Raw genomic sequence first — 6,000 nt, forward strand, 5'->3', positions numbered from 1 at the left:
GCCAGTGACCTCCTTAGTCCTGAGCATCATTTCACACACTTGGCCCCTCCCTCTTCCACTCCTGGCTTCTTTGACCTGACACTCCTGCCCACTGGCCACTCCATCTCATTCTACTCTTGTGGCTTTTCCTCTTCTAAAGCCCCCCCCCCACCCCCGCCCAGGACTTCCATGTGGGTTTTCTCACTCAACATGCTCTTCCCTAGACTGTTCCATTCAACTTCAAGCTTTTAGTACCATCTGTAGACCAGTGACCCCTGCATTCAGAACTTATCTTGACCTCTCCCCAGAGCTGCTGCCTTACATATTGAACTGCTTATGGAATAGCTTCACGTGAATGTCTGATAAGCATCTCAGGTTGAACGTTTCCAAGAGAGAACTCTCGATTCTCCCTCTTGCTTAGGTTCCGTGTCAGGACAGCGTCATGTGTGCCGATTGCTAGGAGTTATACTTAATTCCTTCCTACCCACACGTCTGTATCCAAGCCATCGGGAGGTCCTCTCCATGCTGCCGCCTATCTCAGGTCCAACCATTTCTCTCCTCACGGCTGCCGACCAGTCACTCACCTAGGTTCTGGCAGTAGCCTCCTAATTGGTACGACGACTCCTACTCTTGACCCCACTAATTCATTCTCCACAGCGCCTCCGGAGATACCCTTTAGAAATGTAAGTTAAACACCGTCAAGCCCTCAAAGGCTCCTTACTGCTCTCAGTTTAAATCTGAATTGCTTGTCGTCGCCTACGAGGCCCTCAGTACCCGGTGCCCGCCTCTGTCACCCGCGGCATCATCGTCCTTCCCTCGTGCTCCAGCCGCGCTGGCCTCCTTTCTGCCTCTCGAGTGCTGCCAGCTGTAACCTGTGAGGGTTGCTGCACTTGCCGTTTACCTGGTGTCCCTTTCTCTCACCGTGCCTGCCATAGGCGCTTTCTCCAAAGCCTCCCTGACTGCTGTCTCCAAAACCCGCTTCTCCCAGCTCCTCTTGCTCCCTGCCCTGGGTTATTTCCTTCATAGCACTCGCCACTCTGCAGTCATTTTGTTACTTGATTTACGTTTTTATTGTCTATTCTGCCTTTAGAATTAAGCTCCTTGAGGGGAAGGACTTGGCAGTCTGGTGGGGCCCTCATCTCTCCACACAAGCCCAGCACTTGGAGATGCTCAGTTCAAAGAGCAGTGAATAAATGTCCTTCCTCAGAGGCAACACATTTTCCCTGTGAGTCTTTGTGCATGCCGTCCCTTCAGCCAGCCCCTCTTCCCACACGCTTCCACCCCCACACCCCCCATGCCCTTACTACCTCAACTGGCAAGAATTTCGTACATCCCAGGAGGAGTTCCTTGTTTCTCACAGCGCCCTGTGTGTGCGTCTCTCAAAGCGCTGAGCACCCTGTGCTTCCTCTTACAATTTCTGTCTCTCCCGCTGAACGGAAAACTCCTCAAAAGCAGGGGCCATCCTCAGTCAGCAGGCTGCCTAACACATAATAGATACTAAGCAAACACGAGGTGGATGAAAATCACCACCATTCTAGCTTTCATTGTACTGACCTCTAAAACGGGGATAATACTTCATGGGGTTGAGAGGATTTACTGAAAAGGTATTTCTGGGAGGGCTTTGCAGACTCTGAAAATACTGTACCAGTGTGGACTGGTGTGAGGAGATTCTGAGTTTAAGACTATCCCAAGCTTCCACTTAGAATATATAGGGTGCAACCCCTGCTTCTGGAATGCTCATAGTACTTGTTGACTAGGAGGAACAATGGCAGACTCTGTAGTCACTGGAAGCACTTAAGGAATCATGAGGTGCTATGTATTTCCTTAAATTTATACTGTGTTGTTTAAAGTTGAAGTAGTTAATGATTGAATTTGTCAGAACATTTGATTGTAATTTCATCTCTCAACTTCATTCTTCAAAAAGATATGCCAGGGGCTTCCCTGGTGGCGCAGTGGTTGAGAGTCCGCCTGCCGATGCAGGGGACGCGGGTTCGTGTCCCGGTCCGGGAAGATCCCACATGCCGCGGAGTGGCTGGGCCTGTGAGCCATGGCCGCTGAGCCTGCGCGTCCGGAGCCTGTGCTCCGCAACGGGAGAGGCCGCAGCAGTGGGAGGCCGGCATACCGAAAAAAAAAAAAAAAAAAAAAAGATATGCCAAATATTAAAATGTGTCAAAATTCAATTTGAGTTAGTTTCTTCATATACAATACATTTTACAAAACCTCTCGGTGATCAGGGTGCCCAAATTAGCTGAAAAGATAAGGGTGCTGTTGTCTACTTTTGGGTTTTCGGATGATGTTTTGTTGGGTGAGTTATTTTCCTTGGCCTGGGTTCTAGTGAAGTTGTGTTTGGATTTCTACACAGATTTTAGCCGAAGAAGATACAAATGAGTTCCCACTATGGGATGGACATGACCTTCCCATGGAGCCTCATTTGATTTCAACAAGTCTAGGAGGCAGTGAGTGTCATTGTCCCATGTGACAGGGAGGATTTAAGTGGCTTGCCCAGGGTCCCAAAGCCCCAGCTCTTTCTAGCAGCGCCTGGGGATAGAGAGTGTGGACTCTGCAGGCACACAACCCTGTTCCTAATCCTAGCTCTGCCACTTATTAGCCCTGTGACCTTGACCAAAATAATTAACGTCTCCATGACTTCATTTTCTCATCTGTAATGTGGGGGAAATAAAAATTGTACTTACCTCATAGGATTTGTGAAGATAAGTATTTGTAAAGCACTTAGAACAGTGCCTGGCCTAGTAAACATGGAAGTATCTTGTTGAATAGAAACAATACAATGCTATGTGTTTCTATTATGTCTGCTTAGCTGCAAAAATTTCTACCTTCCTTTTCATACACAGACATGTAACACCTGGTAAACTATAGGTGATGGTTGTCTGTTTGCAAAATATCCTTGAGTCCAGAACCTAAACGTTACATGTGAGAAAAATAACTACAAGAGAAGCTCTACCTGTCATTGAGAACGTACATTAAGCAAACAGCTGTCATGCATGGCGTTTCATGAAGTGCACAACATGAGGTGCAGAATGGCAAGGTTAGAAAAAGAAATGTGTTGACTTGTTCTAGAAACAGCTTGAAATAGTATACAAAAATGCTTTAAAAAGGAACTAACAGTGGGGTTGGGCCAAAGGACAGGTGAGGGCTATAAAAGCTGGTCCCAAACAAACAGCTAGTCCAGTCCAGTTGCCAGAGGCAGGCAGCAATGCTGCTCTGAGCTTCTTAAGGGCCAGAGTAGAGAAGAAAACATTATTACTTACTTAAGTACATAATTAAATTATTGTTTATTAACTAATTATTACAAAATCAAAACACCATGGGTTCAAGGGAAGCACTCTCTTTCTCAGTGTATGAGCCGTTGGAGCGGGACATAGCATTTTTGTAACTAATAAGAGGATCGGTACAGCTTCCTTACCGGGGGCTTCAGTGTGGACTGCTGGCGTAAGGCTGAAGTGCAATTCAGAAGAACCGGTTCTCAGAAGTCCCCAGCATGACGGTGTGAAGCTCTCATGGCCTGGCTTGATCAAAGGGGAACATTTAGAGGAATGATGGACGGCAATCTTCTACAAAAGCTATTTCTCCACAGTGCGATTTTAGTAACAACACGGTTCACTCTTTCTCTCTGTGGGAGCTTAGAATTTGGGAAACTTATGTTGCCCATTAAGGCCACATTCAAATGATTTGACAATCCAATCAGAAGTAGGTTTATACTCCTCTTATGAAAAGAAGGAACCTAGTCAAGGCAAAGCTTGAATGGTGGAAAGTCCAGGAATTCCCTGATACTAAATGCAGGGAGAAGATCCATAGTTCCCACCAGACGCTCAAAGATATCTGTGAGACAAAAATGGATTAAGAACCACAACTTTAGGGGCTGGAATTCTCCCAGAATGGTGTTCCATTTCCTGGGGAGAGATACAAAATTGGAGGAGCCCAACGAATTCCTATGGGGGCTGAGTTTTAAAGTGCAGTTGAATAGTCATGAAAAATTCAAGCTTTTCAATAATAAAAAGACAAATAACCCAATTTAAAAGAGGGGAAAAGATCTGAATGAACATTTCTCTAAAGAAGTTATACAAATGGCTAATAAGCACATGAAAAGATGCTCTCAGGGAAATGCAACTCAAAACCCTTCACACCCACGTGTAATAAAAAAAGATGGAAAATAACAAATGTTGACAAGGATGTGGAGAAATTGGAATACTCATACATTGCCGATGAGAATGTAAAATGGTTGTTACTTTGGAAAACAATTTGGCAGTTCCTCAGAAAGTTAGATTTAGATTTACCATATTACCCAGCAATACCGAGCCTAGGTATATACCCAAGATCAGTGAAAACATATGTCCAAAGGGTTGCACACGAATGCTCATAGCGACATTATTCATGATAGCCCCCAAATGGAGAAAACATAAATGTCTACCAACTGGTGAATGGATAAACAAAACATGGTATATCTATACAATGGAATATTGTTTGGGAATAAAAAGGAATGAAGTACTGATGCTACAACATGGATGAAACCTGAAAGCATTAAGCTAAGTGAAAGAAGCCAGTCACAAAAGAACACATATGTGTGATTCCATTTATTTGAAAAGTCCATGATGTGCAAATCCGTAGAGACAGGAAGTAGTTGCTGATTGCCTTGGGCTGGGGGGGTACAGCAGGATTGGGAGTGAAGACTAAAGGGTAAGGGTTACTTTGGGGGTTATGAAAAGGTTCAAAAATTTGATTGTGGTGATGGTTGCACAACTCTGAATATAGCACAACTGAAAACCATTGAACTGTACACTTTAAATGGATGACTTATATGGCATGTGAATTATATTTTAATGAAGCTCTTTCCGAAAAAAGCCTCTGATGCACAGCAACACCTAAAAAAAGTCAAGTTTATATTCAGAAAACATTACAGCACATACAGCACATGCTATTCTAAAATTTCATATTTTCCACTTTCACACTTGGGAGTAACAGTAGCACCCCTCTTTAGAGGGTGGTGATCAAGCTCTGTCTGAATAACTGCTTGTGTGGGGACAAGATTACACACTGAGACACCGTGGGTAAGGGCTTTGCCGGGATCCGGGTCACCGAGATCTCCTGCTCTCCCCGCAGTGGAGCGCAGGCTTCTGCTGCCGCTAGTGGGGCAGCTTCCAGGATGACTGAAGGGCCCTGGCAGCAACGTCCATGGTCACCAACCAGGAAGATCTTCTTGGCCAAGTATATTGTCTGGAGGGGCTACGGGAATGCTCGGCGCTCTCTCAGTGGTTAGAGGAGGGCTGTTTACAGCACATTTTAGATGGAGTTCCAGACCACTGCTGGGAAGTGTGGGAATACGAGACTGTGCCCTAAGACTGCTTGGCCAGTCCCCAGTGTCTTTACAAGCGTGACAGCAAAACAGAGGAAGAAAAGCCAGGTACACGCCATACACCTGCTCATAGATCAACTAGGACACTGGTCAAGTTGACCCCTTTGCCCGGTGCTGTTATGGACCCGCCACGCTCTGGGTGGCATCCAGTGTGGATAAGCTGGCTGCTAGCTCTGGGAGCTGTCCTGAGGCCCGAAGCACTGGCTTGGGGAAGCGGCATGGGCCTCTCACTGGGCCATCTCTTGGATGTGTCTTGCCCCTAATATGTAATATGGACTAAAACAACTCACCAGTCTGAATCTTTCTGCAACCTAGGACATGCATTTCAGATCCTCAGACTAAAATTAAATGCCACAAACAAGGCAACAAGTGTTTTCTACCAGTTAGTTCCTTCAGCCATGGCTGAGCACAGCCCTTGCTCCCAGCAGGAGCATGTGCTACAATGTGCAGGTCCCTGTGTAACCCGACAGAGTGGTGGCTGAGGTAGGAGCCCTGTGGCTTCCCTAGTGATTCTCCTCTGGGCTGACAGGCGCCTCAGCCCAGCGTGGAACGCTGACAGCAGCCTGTTCTTATTAATAAGAGTTGGACCATGAGGAAAGGATGGGGAAGGTTCTAGACGGGTGATGTGTCCAACCTGCTACCTCCTGCAT

This window comes from Aethalodelphis obliquidens, unplaced genomic scaffold (genome assembly GCF_003676395.1).
Source record: "Aethalodelphis obliquidens isolate GAN/ISIS:26980383/991018 unplaced genomic scaffold, ASM367639v1 scaffold72, whole genome shotgun sequence".
In the NCBI taxonomy this organism is placed as follows: domain Eukaryota; kingdom Metazoa; phylum Chordata; class Mammalia; order Artiodactyla; family Delphinidae; genus Aethalodelphis; species Aethalodelphis obliquidens.